Consider the following 19757-nt stretch of genomic DNA (forward strand, 5'->3'; position numbering starts at 1 on the left):
CTAACTCACTGACCACACTGTCAAAGCTATCCCCGATATTGTTATCCTTCCTATACAGATCGTCCGTATATTCTTGCCACCTTTTCTTGATCTCTTCTTCTTCTATTAGGTCCTTGCCATCTTTGTTTTTGATCATACCCATTTTGGCCTGGAATTTACCTCCGATGTTTCTAATTTTCTGGAAGAGGTCTCTTGTCCTTCCTATTCTATTGTCTTCTTCCACTTCCACGCATTGCTTGTTTAAAAATAATTTCTTATCTCTTCTGGCTAACCTCTGGAATTTTGCATTTAATTGGGCATATCTCCCCCTGTCACTGTTGCCTTTTGCTTTCCTTCTTTCTTGGGCTACTTCTAGTGTCTCAGCAGACAACCATTTTGCCTTCTTGGTTTTCTTTTTCTTTGGGATGTATTTTGTTGCCGCCTCCTGAACAATGTTGCAAACTTCTGTCCATAGTTCTTCCAGGACCCTATCTACTAAGTCCAGTCCCTTAAATCTATTCTTCACCTCCACTGCATATTCCTTAGGAATATTAGTGAGCTCATATCTAACTGATCTGTGGTTTTCCCAAATGTCTTTAGTCAGATCCTAAATTGTGCAATAAGGAGTTCGTGATCTGAACTACAGTCAGCTCCAGGTCTTGTTTTTACCGACTGTATAGACGTCCGCCACCTTTGGCTGCAAAGGATGTAAATCTGATTTCAGTGTTGTTCATCTGGTGGAGTCCATGTATAAAGCCATCTCTTAGGCTGTTGGAAGAGAGTGTTTGTTATGCAGAGTGAGTTGTCTTGGCAAAATTCTATCAGCCTATGTCCTGCTTCATTTTGTTCTCCCAGGCCATGCTTACCTGTAATTCCAGGTGTCATCTGACTGCCCACCTTAGCATTCCAGTCTCCTGTGATGAAAATAACATCTCTTTTAGGCGTGTTGTCCAGTAGGTGCTGCAGATCCTCATAGAACTGCTCTACTTCAGTTTCTTCAGCATCTGTGATTGGGGCGTATATTTGGATCACTGTGATGTTAGATGGCTTGCCCTGAATTTGAATTGAGATCATTCTATCGTTTTTTGGATTGTATCCAAGCACTGCTTTAGCCACTTGACTATTAATTATGAAGGCTACTCCATTCCTTCTGTGGTCCTCTTGTCCACAGTAGTAGATCTGGTGGTCATTTGATGTGAAGTGGCCCATTCCAGTCCATTTCAGTTCACTGACGCCCAGAATGTCTATCTTTAATCTTGACATCTCCCCAATAACCACATCCAATTTGCCCTGGCTCATAGATCTTACATTCCAGGTTCCAATGGTGTGTTGATCCTTAGAACATCGGATTCGCCGTTCACCACCAGCACCGTCGGCCGCTAGCCGTCCTTTCGGCTTTGAGCTAGCTGCGTCATCACGTCTGGGGCTAGTTGAGCTCATCCTCTGTTCCTCCCCAGTAGCATTTTGACCATCTTCCGACCTGGGGGTCTCATCTTCTGATGGTATACCGACATATCTCTGGTTGTACTGATCCATTTAGTTTTCACGGCAAGAATACTAGGGTGGGTTGCCATTACCTTCCCCAGGGATCGCATTTAGTCTGACCTCTCTGTCATGACCTTTCCGTCTTGGGTGGCCCTTCACAGTTTAGCTCATGGTGTCACTGAGGTGCTCAAGCTCCAGCATGACAAGGTAACGATCCTTTGCTGAAGAAAAACTAGAGTGGATTTAAAAAAAAAACTAGGGTGGATTTTTAAAATTATTATTATCCCTTTCTTTATTCAATACTTCTTCCAGGGAGTCTCTAGCAGCATCCTTAGCTCATGTTAATTCATAATGATCTTGCACTGAGCTTTGCAGCTGAATAGATATAAAATGGAGTTTTTCTGGTTCTACATCAGATTAATCAGTTCTACAACATCAGTATATCAGCTTCTAATTAAGAAGAGAAATGTAAACTTAGGAGTTAGATTACTACATTTCTATTAAATCAGTGAGCATTATAGCAATTTATATATGCTTGTTCAGTTTATTTCACCTATTTGAATACCAGCCCAATCAGACCGACTCTGAGCAGTGCACAAAAAAGCAAAACAGAATTATCTCCACAACTGAAAAACATGTATATTGTATTTATGCTACTATATCCATACAGCACAGGAGAGGGTTGAAAGGCCTCCACACACATTATTATAGCAGTCCTTCAACCACCTTGAGAAGCACAGTAGGTGGTGTTCTCTCTCTTGTAATAATTTGAGCAGTGTTTCTCAGCCTTAGCAACTTTTAGATGTATGGACTTCAACTCCCAGAATTCCCTAGCCAGCAAGAATTCTAGGAGTTGAAATCCATACATCTTAAAGCTGCCAAGATTGGGAAACAATGAATTAAACCATTGGACTGTGCACCAGAGAAGTTCCCTGTGGGCTTTGGGGCCAGTGAAAGAACCAGTTTGGTGCAGTGGTGAAGGTGCTGAATTAGGAGGGGGGAGCCCCATGTTCTAGTTCCCTTTCAGCTATAGAGGTTCCCTGGAGGATTCTGGGCCAGTCAGTCTCAGCCTAACAGCCAGGGTGGTGCAACGTTTAAGAGGTTGGACTAGGAGTGGGAAAACTCCAGTTCTAGTCCCCGCTCAGAAAGGGAAGCTCATTGGCTGGCTTTGGGCCAGTCCCTCCCTCTCAGTTCAGTCACGTTCTCTCAGCTCAAACTACCTTGCAAATGTGTTGTTGTGGGAAAAGGAGGAGGAGGAGGAAGAGGAGGGGGAGGTTGCATCATCTCTGTGTACCTATGATCACCAAGGCAAATGGTGAAAGATAGATAAGGGGGACCTTTTCCCAAGCTGGCCCTGAGTTTGCCTCTCACCCAGCCTGTTAGTAAAATGACCCTCAACAATTAAGAGGCAGAGAGAACGTCCTTCCTTCCTTCCCCCCTCCCTCTCCCCTCATTTGTTGTTTAGACAGAAGTGAGGCTTTCCTACTCTATGTATTTCCTAATGAATCCACCCTTTGCTTCAACTGTCACGAATGTGTCTGTTAGCATTTATTGACAGCTGGGCTATGCCTATGCCCTGAATCCAACAGCTACATTACAAGCATTTTTTTCCTTTCTGAAAGGGACCTCTGCTACTGAATCCCTTGGTATTTTTCAGCACTCTACCTTTGCTTGGGAGCATGCCCTCCCACAAGGGCTCCTGTTGAATTCAAATCTCCAACCAATAACAACAACAATAATAATCATGCATTTTGAAAAGAAATCTAATGCTTGGTCAGGGGTTTTGGCCTTTTTCTACATTGCCTCACTCCCTTTCCCGCTGCCTCTCACTGTACTTGCAAGCTTAAGTAGCTCGTGATGGGGAAGGTCTAGGGTGGAGACGTCACATTTGCTTGCAGGGAATGGGAGTGGGGGGTGGGCAGCGCAAAAAAGGGTGGAAAAGCTCCTCTCAACGCTAAAAAGCTCTTTGCTAGCCTCTCATCCCTAATGGAAAAGTCATGTTGGATTAGCCCAGTCACAGTGAAGGTCCTTCTGCCTGCTTGTGGGCTGGCCCACGGGAAGACTCTGGCAGGGCAGCCATGTGGAATGGCAGATTTGGGCCAGTGTGCCAAGGCGGAGCCGCCCAGCTCGACCCAACCACTGCAAAGGGGGAGCAGCACATCTCCAGTTAAGGGAGGGCAACTCAGTCTTGTCAGCTAAGCAGGTTTGAGCCCAACCCCTCTTGATTTTAAGAATAATAACACAGCTCACCTAACAATGCCAAACGGCTGAATGTCTACTGCCCCTGCCAATTAGGGCAAAAAACCCCACAACCCTCTTTGATCCCCTCATCCTTGCTCCTCCAGCAGGCCATAAATGAAAGGAGAGATGATCATAGGTGCTTCTGTTTCCACATCCTGCTCAAATGCGCCGGGTGTGCAATTAGCAGATGGTTGACTCTTCTGAGAGATTGTTCTTCTGCAGAAGGGTTTTAGGAAACTAGAGACGGACACTAAATAAATAAAAGCGAATATTGTACAGGGTAGTCCTCGCTTAATGACCACAACTGGGACCAGAATTTTGGTTGCTAAGCGAAGTGGTCATTAAGCGAATATGACCCAATTTTACAAACTTTTCTGCAGTGGTTGTTAAGCGAATCACAGTGGGTGTTAAGCAGACCCTTTATTATTTATTTATTTATGTGTTTATGTATTTATTTGTTTATTTGTTTGTTTGTTTGTTTATTTATTTATTTATTATCCCACCTTTATTATTTTTATAAATGACTCAAGGCAGTGAACATACCTAATACTCCTTCCCCCTCCTATTTTCCCCACAACAACAACCCTGTGAGATGAGTTGGGCTGAGAAAGAGTGGGCCCAAGGTCACCCAGCCAACTTTCATGCCTAAGATGGGCCTAGAACTCACAGTCTCCTGGTTTCTAGCCCGTTGCCTTAACCACTAGACCAAACTGGCTCAATTAAGGAAATCATGCGGTTCCCCGTTGATTTTGCTTGCCAGAAGCCAGCCAGGAAGATCAAAAATGGTGATCACATGACCACGGCATGCTGCAACAGTCATAAATGCAAACCGGTTGCCAAGCACCCAAATCGTGACCATGTGATTGGGAGACACCACAACAGTCGTAAGTGTGAGGATCAGCCGCAAGTCATTTTTTCCAGCACCATTGTAAGTCTGAACCATCACTAAACGAATGGTTGTTAAGCAAGGACTACCTGTAAGTGGGTTCTAAACCTATTATGCTTAGGGTGTAGCAGTATTGGATTGCTACCAATCTTATCACTGTTATTTATATAGTAGGACAGTTATTACCCAACTATCTCAGATGGAGTTCTCATTTTAACAAAGGGACGTGAATCCTAAATCTCCAACCTGGCCCAGATTCTGGGAATTTAGGTTGTAATCTCCTTGAACAGAGACTGCCACTTCTTCCTTTCCCCTCCCCTCCCCTCCCCTCCCCTCCCCTTTCCCCTTTAATTTATATTACATCTTTTTCCTTTTTTCTTTCGTGTTATATCTAGGCTGACCGTACATCCCATTTTGAATGGGACAGTCCCATTTTTTTTTAACATTTCCAGTCTGTCCCATCATTTTAATATAAATGTCCATTTTGTCCCATTTTCTTAAAAACCTTACTTAAAAATTTGAAAGTTCCCATGAACCTGTCAGAATGCAGTCTGACTTTGAGGGGAAGGAGGGGGAGCTCAGCAGAAACGGCGGGAAAAAATAGATACTGTAAATTGGTTGGAGAACAAAGATGGGGGAACTCAGAAATTAAATATTTATCTATATTGTTTTTAGGGGTGTTTTTTCTCTTTTTCTCTTTTTACCCCTTATAAATGATAATATGGTGGAGATTTTGCTATTAAGCCCTTTCATATTTCCTTTTTTTAATATCATGGAAACAACTCAATGTACTCTTCTTGGTATCTCTTATTAATGTTGTATTGAGCATTAATTGTATAACTGCAATAATTATCTGCCCATCTATAGATATTATATATCTTTTTTGGAATTATATCTCTGTTTTAAATTTTTTTAAAAGAAGATCACTGCATCTTAAGCCTGCTACTTTTTTTTATATGTCAAGGTGCACCAAAAAGTTACGTGGCTTGATTGCGCAGTTGCAGCTATTTTGAAATAACCCTCGCCCAATGGACACAGCTGGGTATATTGCATCAGAGCAGAGGTGTTCAGGCATAATGGGCTTTTTCAGCACCCACCACAAAGCTGTTTGAATTTCAAGATTTTGGGTTTGATGGCCCAACCGTCAGACAGGTTCAAAGGCAAAAAAATATGTTTCATAATTAGGCTGGAAAGAAATTACAATAATCAAGGCTGACCATTCCATGCTTGTCATTTTATCATCTTCCTCTTCTGCTTCATCATTGGCTGAGGCTGCTGTGATGGCATGAAAAAGAGGATGAAAGCACAGCTCTGGCATGTTAACAGTGTGGTAGCTTTTATCTTTGCTTAAACTTAATAAAATTCTTATTAAAAAAAAAACAGTGTGTACAAACTTTGGTAAAGGTCATTTTGGAAAGAAAAAAGGAAAAATTCCACTGGGATTTGGAATAGGAAAGGGTGCGATTGCATTCTCAGACTTTCCTGATTATTAATTTAAACCCATTTCCTGGGTTTACCCAGTCCACTGAACTATAAACTAACCAAACAGGCTGGATTTGATCAACATGTTAAGCCACAAAAAACAAACCACAGTTAACATCAGCCAAGAGACTAGTTTCTGCAAATGCAGGCAGTATGTTAAGTGACCTGGTTTTGTTATTCTGCAAGCACAGCCTCAGTGGTCTTGTGGTTCACTTATTCATGATTAACTGAACTATGATTTATTCACTTAACCCAATTTCCTGTGTTGGCTTGGCACAATGAACCATAAATCACATAGGCTAGGTTCACACAATAAACCAGATTGAAATGAGATCAGTTAAGCATAGAACAATGTTCTCACAATTACGCAGAAATCTTATATGCACTGGTGCGTCCATTTACCAAACTCTGGCATGATGCAATGATGCTCAGATGTCCCTGCCCTTAGGTAATGGTAAGCAGGGGAGCTGTCCAGCAGAACAATGAATGAATAACTTCATGGTAGGATTGTGGAGATAGAAGGGGAGCTGTCCATCCAAAATCCAGGGTCCAGAAACAAGGTGCTAGTACAAAGAGTTCTGGTGCCAACTACCACTGGATAGCATCTGATCTAACTACCACTGGATAGCTGCTTCCACTGTCCCACCCCTCCTTAGAACATCAGCAGAACCTCTGCTTCATCCACCTATGTAAGGCTCCAAGGGGTGAAGTCTTCTGCTGTCAAAACGTCACTGTGTCTTGTGTTCTGGACTTCAGCTTGGCTCAGTACTGTCTCTACTCCTTAAGTTCCACGGGCATGACTGTGGGCCAGATGCAGTCAAAACACATCGGGTCTCCTCATTTTGCAGATCTTCTAAATAGGAAGGCTCTGAAAAATGACAGCGTTGCTGTTTTTGTCCTGCCATCCTAAAGGCCTCCTCTTTAGAGGAAGATGTGGAATTTCAGGAACAAAAAGGCCATGCAAGGAAGTTTCTCCTGGAGACCTTAGTCCTGGTCCCTTGAAAGAAAGTCTTGACCTAAACATTCAAGAAGGATGAACATTGTGAATTTAAGAAATAGAATTGAGCCACTGGGTAACCCTTGAAAGTTCAGGCTTAGTTTATGGCCCAGGAAAGAAATGCCAATCCAATAAGCCAAAAATGAGAGTCATCATCAGTAAGGGACTACTCAGAGCAGAATACTCTACTTTGCTGATGGTCTGCCATCAGTTTCAAATAGAACTCTGTTTCAGGAAGTCACTGCTGGATATTTGATGTTGGCATTGCAAAACAGGCTGAGCTTTGATTACAGTGTTGTGGCCACCATCTTGACTTTTTTGACAACACTCTGCAGATACCCCTGCCCATTAGCTTGCTTCTATTCTATTTTGCTGCCTGATTCTTGCAAACTGAGCTTTGGAGTTCATTTGGATACTGTTTGGGGATAAACCTTACAATCTGTACTGATCTTGTGTTGGCCTCTTTCTACCTGTCCAGCTCGTAGTTCCCAACTGGGGAGAGGCTCACAACATGACAACCAGAGTTTGCAGGCTGTATTTGGTGCCTATATATCTATACATTGGTATATCCTATACACTACTCATGGCTTCCTCCTTGGAGATATTCACCAGTTCTGACATCAGGGTGGCCCTGAGCAGATGATAGCCAGGGAAGATGAATTCCTTCATGAACAAATGTGCACATCCTACTGGGACAGTCTGTGCATTGTCAAAATTTTATGACAGCCTGTTCACACTAAGGCACTGTTCTTGACGCATCCATCCTGCTCTTTCTAATGCTTATTAAAAATGTATTATCACGATTGAGAAACATTTCAATGTCCCCCCTCACTCTGTGGTTCTCTGCCTGCATGTAATGAGTACTGATGGTGGAAAGGAGGGGGCCCCTGTCCAGGGGGGAAAACGCATGCGTAGTACTGAGGAATTAAGCAGCCATTCAAAGAGACACAGATCAGACCCGCCTTAACTTTTGGGGTTTATCTCTCTGGGTTTTCCCACGTTTCTTCAGTTTGTTAGGATTTTCTGTCTTATGTAGCAGTAATAAACACTAGAGACCTATTCCTCGTCTCAGTGAGATTCCTGACTGTTAGGACACTACAAGCCCTTCGCATCTCACTGTAAGACTATGAAGGAAGCCATAATGTTCATTTAGCCCTTTTTCATGACACACGTTGTTGCAGGCATCCAGGGTGGCCAGCCTCAGCTGCACAAACCCAAGTTGTGGAGGCCCCTAACTACAGCGATCAACCGGAGTACCTATTCTAATTTTCTTCTGAAGCCAGGCATTTTTATCTTTCCAAGTTCTGTAAACCACAGCATGGCTTTAATCTTGTTTAGCTCCATGGACCTTTATCCCTCTGTTCTCTTTTTCAAAGCATCCAGGGCTGTGGTTTTCTTTGTTTTCCTTTAGTTTTAATTGTTTGGTTTCATTGGCTTGCACGTCCATGCTTTTATATGTGGGTTTGTTTCTGAAATGTGCTTACTTTTATGTTGTAATCTTTTGAGAGAACTTTGGTTTTAGGTTGGCATATAAATAATGTAAGTCAGAAAACCTAATTCTGCTTCTCTCTGTTTTCTGACCATGCCTTTTCCTTGTTTCTTTCAGTTGAAAGGAACAAGAGCATTCCTAAAGAAACAGCATCATATCAGAGTGGATGACCACCAGCTTGGCATTCAGACATTCAGAAATGCAGTGGTACCTCTTTTGAACCATGCTGGGGGTCAGGGAGCAGAATTTATTTTTATGCAAAGATACTTAAACATTTTCCCTTGGATTTTGCAGTTGTGCAGTCAACCTGATCTTATTTCCAACATGGAATTAATGCATTAGAAATCTCTGTTGGTTCAAGACTTGTTTTTAGAGATCGTTGTTTTTAGAGTGCTTAGCATATTTATTATTTATTTGTTTATTAAATTTATACGCCGCCCATCTCACTCTCAGCTTACAAATAAAGAAGTCATAAAAACCATTATAAAAATACAAAAAAACAAAATCCAAAAGATAGAAGATAAAAGAGGAAGACTAAAAGGTGGAGAGAGCAGCTTCAAACCATCAACCATCCCCAGGCCTGCCTACCAGTCTTAGATCCCCAAGCTAGCTCGCAGACCCAGGTCTTGACACTCTTCCTGAAGGCCAGAAGAGGGAGGCCAACTTTACCACAGGGGCAAGATGTTCCACACTCTCCTCCTTGATCCCATCGGTCGAAATTCTTTAGCTGACAGGGTCCATAACATGCCCTTCCTGCCAGACCAGGTAGGATGGGTTGATGTGATTGGGACGAGACGGTTCCTCAGGTAACCTGGAATTAATGCATTAGAAATCTCTGTTGATTCAAGACTTGTTTTTAGAGATCATTGTTTTTAGCGTGCTTAGTATATTTATTTATTTATTAAATTTATATACCTCCCATCTCACTCTAAAAGTGAAAAATGCCATAGAGGGCTGTAAAGATGATAACCAACACCTTGAATTGGACCCAGAAGCACACCGGCACCCAATGCAGCTTGCGCAGCAGAGGTGTTACATGCGCAGCCCTAGAGATGCCCATAACTGCCTGCGCCACCACATTCTACACCAACTGCAGCTTCCGGATACTTTTCAAGGGTAGCCCCATGTAAAGCGCATTGCAGTAGTCCATCTGGGAGACGACCAGGACATGAGTGATTGAGAGAAGGGCTTCCTGATATTGCGGCCTCCATGTCTTTCTTGCTCTCCCATGTGACTGAAATGCACAAGGCTGATGCAAATCTTTTAGGGGCCCAAACAGAGCACTAAGTAGTGATCCTCAAGAGAAATGCAAGGTCTGAGAAGTCTTGTTGTGCAATTTAAAAGCAGCGCTTGCCTTTGTTTTGCAACCTGCTTCAGTCTGCCACATTGCAGGACTAACCCTGGATGTACATACGTTCCCTGACAAAACACTAGAAAAATAAATGTTCATGGAGTGATGTACAGTATATCTTTGCAAAAAGATGCAAACTCTTGCCCTGTGCTGCCCAATTAAACAGGGCTTAAACTGCAAGAAAGGAGATGTTGATTGAACGTAAGGAGAAACACATTGACCACAACTGAAATGTGGTCCCTGGAGATCCTCAGGCAGAGCAGAGGCTAACTAAATATCTGTAAGGGAAACTTTAGATCTGGATTCTTAGAGAACTGTGCTGGTGGGCCCACAAGAAGAGTTGGCAGCGTGTGGCCCAGGGGCATCAACACACATGTTGATATTACCTCTGGATATTATCCATGGAACTCCAAAATTAAATACAGATAACATAAATGGCTCAAAATAGTACAGGTACTACAGGGTGTACAGATAGTCCTTGCTTAATGACCATTTGTTTGGTGATGGTTCAGATTTACAAAGGTACTGAAAAAATTGACTTGCGGCCAGTCCTTATGCTTACAGCTGTCTCGGTATCCCCACAGTCATGTGATTGTGATTTGGGTGCTTGGCAACCGGTTCGCATTTATGACCATTGCAGCGTCCCATGGTCATGTGATCATGATTTTCTACCTTCCTGGCCAGCTTCTGGCAAACAAAATAAACAGGGAACCACATGATTTGCTTAACAACCACATGGTCCACTTATGCCTGTGGTTATTCACTTAATGACCACCACAAAAAAGGTCATAATATCAGGTCAGATTCACTTAATGACCACTTTGCTTAGCAACCAAAATTCCAGTCCCAGTTGTGGTTGTTAAGCAAGGACTACCTGTAATATAAGATTTCAGCTGTTATTGAAATCTGATACCTGACAATTTTACCAACTCCTGGTCTCTAAGCCTTTCCCACTCTATCATTCTTTTATTCTTTGGGAGGTACCGCTTTCCCAATGTGCAGAGAGCATTAATAAATCAATTGAAAAAGAATATGGATCCAACAGTACGTACAGTTTAACCAACGTTGCTAGTAGGGGGAAGAGGTGAGTTTCATCAGTGCAACATTGAGAATATTGAGAACTGAAATGGAAGGGAGATGTCTGAAGGAATCCAGAGATGAAGATGAGGAGTACAGACAGAGCCTGGTTTCATTCCAAAGATTTCTCTACTGAACTTAAGATGAACTTAAGGATGTAGGCAAGGCTTCCTCTTTTTTTGATTTTGAACTTTCCTTTTTCCTAAGCATCATTTACTTCTGATCAGGTGTCAGAAGCCAGAAAAGGGCTATGTGATGGTTATGGTATTGAACTGGAAGTGAAGAGACTCAAGTTCAAGTCTACCATCAGCCATGGAAGCTCCTTGGGTGACTTGGGGCCAGTCTGTTCCTCTCAGCAAAACATACCTCACAAGATGTTTGCTGTGGGACAAAATTGGATGAAGACCCACTATATATGCCATCCTGAGCTACTAGAGGAAAGATGGGATACAAAGGGAGGGAGAGAGGGAAAGAGGAAGGAAGGAAGGAAGGAAGGAAGGAAGGAAGGAAGGAAGGAAGGAAGGAAGGAAGGAAGGAAGGAAGGCAGGCAGGCAGGCAGGGCCCAGTTCTACAAATGATGACATTAAATTTGCTGATCCACTAATCCAAAAGAATAATCCTAAAACCAAAGTGGGAAGGGTTAGCTTAAAAATAAGTGATATATCTAAAGGCCCAAGAATGTAATGCGTTGAAAGACCCCAATAATCAGCAATTGTCAGGAAGGAGGCGAAGAATCAACGCTGAGTCAGGAATGAAGCTCTAGTCTTTATTGTTTCTACCCTATAACAGAATCTTACCAAAACTAAGTAGAACTAGCAAACTCGAAGGGGAAAACCCCAGAAACTCTAAGGCGGGTCCTGTCTGATCCTCTTGGCCGGGTGCCCAAGGCATTCTACACTGTGCGTGTGTTTTTCCCCATGGGTGGGGCCCCCTCCTTCCTTTCCAGCTATCTCCATAACAGCAATACTCAAGTGAAATAAAATAAATTTAAATAAATTTAAAATGAGCCTTCCTGATTGTGTGGCTTGCACGGGGATAAAAGATGGAAACAAAGATGCCCGAGCAACAGTGAATCACTACTTTACTGGTTTTCTAGTCTTCTCCTTCTTATGAAGAGAAACAGAACATCTTCAAAACATCAAGGATAAAACAAATCAGAGTGAGAAAAAGGAAAACAACAAAAGCACCCAGTTTTTTAAAAAAAACATTTTGGGACTTTGTGTGTGTTTCTATCTACTCAGACATTCTATGTAGACTAAATGATGGAAGGGAAGAGGGACTGAGGTTAAGAAGCACAGGTTTTTTTAAGTTATGGTGCTGTCTAGGGATAAAGGGGGTTGAGCAATTTGTGACCCAACATCCTGTGAAAACTCAGCAATTGTCTTAGCATGTTGTATGAACCAGGCCATCCTGTTAAGCCATATATGGATTTCTCCCAGCAGGTTACAACTGCTTCTCTATGTTAGAAGCCTGATGTGCTGCCTTGGAAAGACCTTCATTGAGCATGTGCAGTGTGCCTTTTCTTCAGGGTTGGAACCATTATGTTTCTATTGTGTTTATAAAACACAGAACCTGCAGTCCACTTCAAGAAGGTGAGGATGGCCTTGAGAGGGTTTTGCCCTAAGCAAATCCACATTTTTTCTCATGGAATAATTATAAGGCAAATTAAAGCTAAGCAAATATTATTCCCTGCCTACCTCTAAGCAGAAGACAGGTAAGCTATTACTGCTGTCTTTTATTTCCCCCAAGTCAGCCAAAGTTAACTATTAAAATCATGTTTTATTGTCTTTGGATGTTGCACTTGGAGATATGGCTCATAAAAGAAGATTATGAGCAGCTTTTACAAGCAGAATTAAAACTCAGTTTATCCTAAAATGTTCCACTTCATACATGGTGGAAAAAGTGAGTGTGCAGTCAAAATTCTGTAAGCTGCCCGGAGTCACCGTGTGTGAGTTGGGTGGCCTTATAAATCTGCTAAATCAATCAATAAATAAATAAAATCCATAGTCCAGTCTGGATCCCACGCATGATTCCCTCTTCCTGACAAAAGATATGCAATTTGATGGCAATATTTATATAATGGTGCTGAGTTTAGGCAGCAGTCTTTTTAGAACATTAGGTCTTCCTCAGTGTAAATAGAAATAAAAGTTAATTACAAGATCCTGAGCGTATTTATACAGAAATAATGTTTTCAGTGGGATTTACTTTCTGCTCACTAATCAGATAGAGCTCCCCTTGCCTCCAAGAAGCTCAAGATAGCTAGAGATGTCCCCAGGGCATAGTAAGAAAACCAAGATGGCGCCTATGATCAAAGGTCCCCCCGTTTTAATGGTGTCGCGGCCACCATCTTGACTTTTTTTGACCACAGCCAAAATATGTAATATGTCAGCATTATCTCCAACACACTTTTGAGGTAGATTAGACTTAGAAATATTGTTTTTAAGTACCAGCCATTATCCTAATAATACTTCCATCAGCGCAATCTTCGTTGGAGATTTCTGTTTATACCATTGTTAATAATACGACAAACGTGGAAGTAACTGGTCGATTGGACAAGGGGCATAAAATGGCTTGTACAATAGCATTCATTGCTTTTTATTTTCACACAAAGCTTTGATTGCAGCATCTCCCACTGGAGGGTCTCAGACTAAAGCAGTGTTTCTCAACCTCGGCAACTTTAAGATGCGTGGACTTCAACTCCCAGAATTAAAGTTGCCGAGGTTGAGAAACACTGGACTAGACTGTTGAAATAAAGCTATTCATATGCACCCCTTTACTGTAAGCCAGCAACTTTGTATGGGTATTATTATTCCATATTGAAGATGGAGGGACTAAGGTTGAGAGAGAGAGCAACCAACTTGCTGAAGGCCACAGTTAATTCTTGACAAGATTTGTATCCGGCATATTTTGATTTGGAGTTCAGGTTGCAGTCTTAAACTCCCCTACCTCCGAGTAAATCTCACTGAACTTAATGGGAGTTCTTGTAGTGTAGAATTATGTAAGATGTACTACTCATGCCTTGTAATCCTGATCAATTTGGGTTAAAGATTTGCTTTGGGACAATCACTAGATGGGAGCAGAGAGCTAGAGTTTTCTAAATCTTGCTTCTGTCATTTAAGGATTGTCCAATTTTACAGCCTGGATATAATAGCTCTAAACGACTTAATCTAGTTTTCATAAATTTGAAGACCTGCACGATTCCCTAAATTTGCTAGCATTACAGGGGCATTCATAATGGAGTTAAAAGACACAGGATGTTGGCCACAACTGTATAATCGAAGCCCCAGGCCTTTTTTACGTGCTCCTACAAAAGGTTGTGGTTGCCATCTTGACTTTTTTGACCTCTGGCCTGCAGACACTTCGCAGCATTCCATACCATTTCTGTTGCCTACAACTCTTCATGCACTAGGTTCTGACTCTAAAGAAAGGAGTCCAAATTTTTAAACAGGAGGGGGATGACCTACGGCTACCCTATTGTCAAGGATCTACAACTGCCAGCAGCCTCAGCCAGCATGGCTAGGTTAGTCATAAGGGATTCTGGGAATTGTAGTTCAACAAGACATTCCCTGTCTCTGAGGTTAACAAAAGGGTTCTGCAACAAAATGTTGCACTGTTGCACCATGAACATAAGCTTTTCCAGAATATTCTGTTTCCTTCCTCCATCCTTCCTCAATTTTCTGCCCTCCTTTAAAAGCCTGAGGGTTGTTTTTTTTTTTATCTCTTCTATATTTTCTTGGGAGAAAGGGAAGAAATTAGACACCCAGAGTCATTGTACACGAGATGGGCAGCAAAGAAATTTAATAAACAAACAAACAAACAAAATTCTCATTGGGTTATTTTATTTTATTTTTTATTTTATTTATTTATCAAATTTGTCACCGCCCATCTCCTCTCACCAGAGGGATTCTGGGCAATTCTGGTTTTTATTTTTTATTTTATTTATTCTATTTTTAAACTTGGGGAGAGGTGGTTCCAGACTGCTGTTCTGGTTGCTTGTTTTGTTTCTGCTAGAGACATGCAAAATTTTTTCAACTCTGAAACATTTCAAGTGTGAAATGCCCAGATTCAGGTTTCGAGTTCCATTCCAGAATCATTCTGAGCTTCACACAAACCCATGTGAAGCTCAAAACCTTCAGAACGATCAGAAGGACATTGGGGGACCTCTAGTAATAACTAGTTTTGTGCAACTTGTAAGGTCTCTTTGCTTTGAGCCTGCCAGTGTGGCTGCATAAAACTTGATGTCCAATAATTGAGTTTAGCATTAGCACCTTGGTTCTCACTGTGGCCATGTGGAATCATTGAACCGTCTCCTCTTGTTCAAAGACATCATCTGTTTGGTTGCCCAGAGAATGATCTGACCCAAAGGAAGACCATGAAGATTATGTGGAGAAAGTAAACTTCTGAAGTGTCCTCCACGGCACAGGTAAGGACTTCTCATCTATGAAGAGACCCTCAGGGCTCCTTGGTGGCCCTGCAACTTGGAAGAGGTGATGTTTGCTAGCCAAGAATTCTCCCATCACACCACCTTTGCCATGAGCAATTGGCTAGTAGGACAACCTTCTAGCAGAAAACATGGGAGTGAGATAGGCAGGCAGACAGATAGACCAGTGTTTCTCAACCTCAGCAACTTGAAGATGTGTGGACTTCAACTCCCAGAATTCCCCAGCCATCATGATGGCTGGGGAATTCTGGGAGTTGAAGTCCACACATCTTCAAGTTGCTGAGGTTGAGAAACATTGAGATAAACAGATAAGTAGCTGGCTAGGTATCTGGGTAGGTAAAGAGAGGGAGAGCTAACCAAACTATTTTTGGAGTTTGGTATTAGCAGCTCAAGTAGGATTAATTCCCAGTAATACGCAGCTCAGCCTCTGTTTAGAACATGCAGGTAAGGACATTGGATGTTCGCAGTGCTCAGAGCAGGAAGGGGACAGAGACATGTCAGGGGGAAATATTTTGACACTTGTAAGTTTGGGATGAGCAACACAGAGGGCCATGGGTACCTTTTCCCACCCGGGTATCTGAGAGTTTAATCCTGCTCTTCTTTCAGAGGTATAGGCTAACTGAGCAGCCTTCCCCAGCCTGGTGCCCTCCAGTTAAAGCCCAATTCAATTCTCTAAATAACTGGTCAGGGAAGCCATGGACTGGGATTTTGGGAGCTGCAGTTGAGCACATTCAAGCACATCAGACTGGGGAAAGGTGTGAAAGCAAATAGGAATACAAACAATAACAACAGCAGAGGAGGTCACCTTCTATATCTCTGTTTGAGTCACTGATCTGGGTATTTGTCTTGATAGGGAGGAAATAAAGCAATGCTTCATGCAGGGCTACAACAGAACCCTTCTTCTGTAGGTTTCTCTCCCTATTTGTTTCTGATTGCATTTGCACAACATGCTTAACTTGGTTCCTGAGCTAAGCCATGTCTCTGGTTTGCCCACTAATAAGGTTATAAACTAAACAAGCAAGCTCAGTTTGTGCAAAAGCCCAGGCAACAACAACAAAAACTAACCAAGGTTAAAATTAATATTAGGTCTTACCTGGTTAAAGGTGTTATGCAAATATAGGTAGTGTCTGGGTAAATTTATGCTAAGCCAAAATGTGACTTGTTTGGTTCTGGCTTTCTGCAATGTCTGAATTAATCTACTATGGTTACTAAAAAGTTTAGCAATATCTCTGAACCCAGACATTATGGCTTATTTGATGTAACACTTAAAACAAACTGTAGCTTAGTGCAGTGTTTCTCAACCTTGTCAGCCTGAAGATGTGTGAACCAACTCCCAGAATTCCCCAGAATTCCCCAGAATTCCCCAGAAATAAGATCATTTCTTATTTTATGTCAAAATGTTGCTCACCAGAGTTTAGATGTTTAGAGTGCCCAGTTTAAATCCTGCCTAGAGAAAAGGTGCATTTTCAGTGACCAGTATTAACAATTATGATTATGTTTAACTTTTTCACCCTTCAGTCTACCTCATTCCACTTCAACGCATCCAGGAAATATTCAATTGACCCTCTGGGCTGTTGAGATTTTGGCCAACCCTTTTAATTGTAAGAAACTTTTTCTTTTAATGAAAGCTAACGTTCTCAGGAAATAGAATTCCGTGGCACCATTTCTGTGCTGTGTTTTGCATCCATCCCTCTATGTATGCAGCCAGAGAGCTCTTTTGCACAAGCCCCTTTCCCAGACGCACATCCCAAAGCAGAAACAAGCCATTTTGCCCACCAGCACCCAATTCCCTTTGCCCTTTGTGTTTCTTCAGCACTGCTACCCCCGCTCATCAACAGAGCAATGCCCTTATTTAGGCAGAGCAGAAAGCTGCATAACCCAGAGATGGCAAATTACATAAGCTCCTAATAGGCTTATAAACACAAGCTGCTGTTTGCATTCTTATTATCGTCCTTTGCCACCGCCACCTCGGCTCACAAACCGGGCAGCCGGGAAAGTACATTATAAAATTCTTATTATAGGCCTCTGTGCTGGTACAGCAAATACTTTAAAATTTGCAATTGGGGTCAACGCAGCAATTGCAGAAGAAGCATTCCCATTGGACCCAATCAATATCTTTTATAACTATTTCCTTAGTGTGTTCTACTCCCTCAGATTTCTCAAAACTTATATATTTCTCTCAGGGTTAGGCCGTCGTGTGCTGATACATGTCTGTTGCCAAAAGCAACACGTGATCAGAATGTCATAGGAATAAATGTACAGCCGGTTTGGGCTTAGGTTGATGTTGTTGTGTGAGCTCTCAGAATACCTCCATAGGATGCCTTCCTTCAGAAAATCTTAACGCTGGCGTTGCTGTAAGTTGAGCTTTCTCTAAGGAGAATTGAGAGCTGTGAGTGTTTTCGGTGGCCTATAAAGAGAGCTGGGATAACAACAGTGTTTCTTAAACTATGTTTCATGGACCGTTGAGATACTCAAAACATGCTGAGGGTATTCTACAAACTGTTCCCAAGATCCAAGAGAAGGTCTTTCATAGGGGCAGGGTCTTTTCCATTTCATTCACTGTGTGAACAAAGAGCAGATGTTGACAAGTATCTCCTCAGAAACCGTCTTGGTACAGCTGGAAAAAAAATTCAGTGGAAGACTTTGGGGAGAAAACTCACACCGAAGGCATTAGCATGTGAAGTTGGGCCTGTTTAATTCTTGGATCGGAGAACATCAGGCAATCCTAAAGCTTTAGGATAAATTGGGAAATTGTGGAAAGCTCCAAAAATACGGTGGAAAACCACTTCTGAACTGTTGCCAAGAAAACTGTGGCCGTATCATCACCAAGAGCTAAGTTTGACTTAAAGACACCTTCACCTATTTTTTCTTTTCTTTAAATCGTAAGGAATATGTGCTTGTAAGTGGAAAAAGAAGTTCTACTAACATGTCCTTCCACATAAGTTTGTGACAAGTGACTCTTCAGCATTTACCGCAACCAAGGCCAAATGTTAGGCCAACTCCAAGCCTTCTTTAACAAACCTTGATGAAACATCATGTACCTACGTCTCATTATGATCTATATCAATGTATTCCGCGCAAGGGGAAATAAAGAACAATATTAAAACTTGTGATGTTCCAAGATTCCATTTATTTATTTCAAGAAAGGGACATAGACGTTCTTCATTTAAAAAAATGTATTGGCATCTTGTGGTCTTGAAAATTTTTAAGGAATATTGGGGTAGAAGATGGTATATCTTCTCCCCAGTAGAAGAGTAATGTGCATGTGTGGATAGCACTGGGCCTTCAACTAACTGGCAAACCTCCCCAATTCCTCCAAATGTCACTGGCAAATTTTGACAGATGGGGAAACTTATTAAATGTGTGGAGAATAATAATATATCATGCCTTTAATTAATGCAGTTTAATATTAATTCAACTGAATTAGGTTGAAACTTGATTTGTTTTTTGGTGGCTTAAGGTGTGGTTTGCAAATGCAAACTGTTTGATAAGTTTAGAGCAAGCCTATTTTTATTTAATGACTGTGGCTCCAAAAAAGGACTGAACGTTACTGCCTCTCCCTGCTAATGACATAATCAGATTACTGGCTTGCTACCTGCATCTGTCTGTCTGAGAAATATCAAAAAATGAAACCATCAGCAAAGAGTGTGCATGGGAGGGGGTCAAAAAAGTCAAGATGGCAATCACAGTTTATTATTCAAATTTAACTACCTCCCATCTCCCCCAAAAGAGGGACTCTGGGCGGTGCAACAAAGCCTTGCCAATGCATGTAAAAGGGGTGGGGCTTTGATTGCATGATTGTGGATGCAATCTTGACCTTTTTGCCCCCCACGGACACCTCTGTTCCAAGCTATAAAATAGTTCCCAACCCATACAGTTCATATGTTCTTAACTAGTAAATGGCAAAAAACAAAACTAACCCTTTGTTTTTTGCTTTTTTACCAACTTTCGACACCTCTGTCAGAACTAATGTGGAAGTGATTTTGTTCTGTTAAATAAATCTACTCCAGCTGTGAGGGGGGTCCACATGGGGGGGTCAAAAAAGTCAAGATGGTGGCTACAATATGCAGTTGAAGCTCTGCCTGTTCTTTACATGGTGTGTTAAGACAATGATTCGGTATCCAGGCACTAATCCCTCAGGGAGGCTAAGAATTAAAACAGTATAAGACTCAAAATGTATTTAAAACATATTTATTTAAAATTCGAATAAGCCTTAGTTTGTACAGTAAGAGCAAGCTGTAGGAGGCAGATCTTAACCAGTTAACAAAAGCCTGTCAAAGAGGATGCCAACTGATTTCTTGAGGTGGGGAGTTCCATAGCTTAGATGCA

Source organism: Candoia aspera, chromosome 1 (genome assembly GCF_035149785.1).
Source record: "Candoia aspera isolate rCanAsp1 chromosome 1, rCanAsp1.hap2, whole genome shotgun sequence".
Taxonomy (NCBI): domain Eukaryota; kingdom Metazoa; phylum Chordata; class Lepidosauria; order Squamata; family Boidae; genus Candoia; species Candoia aspera.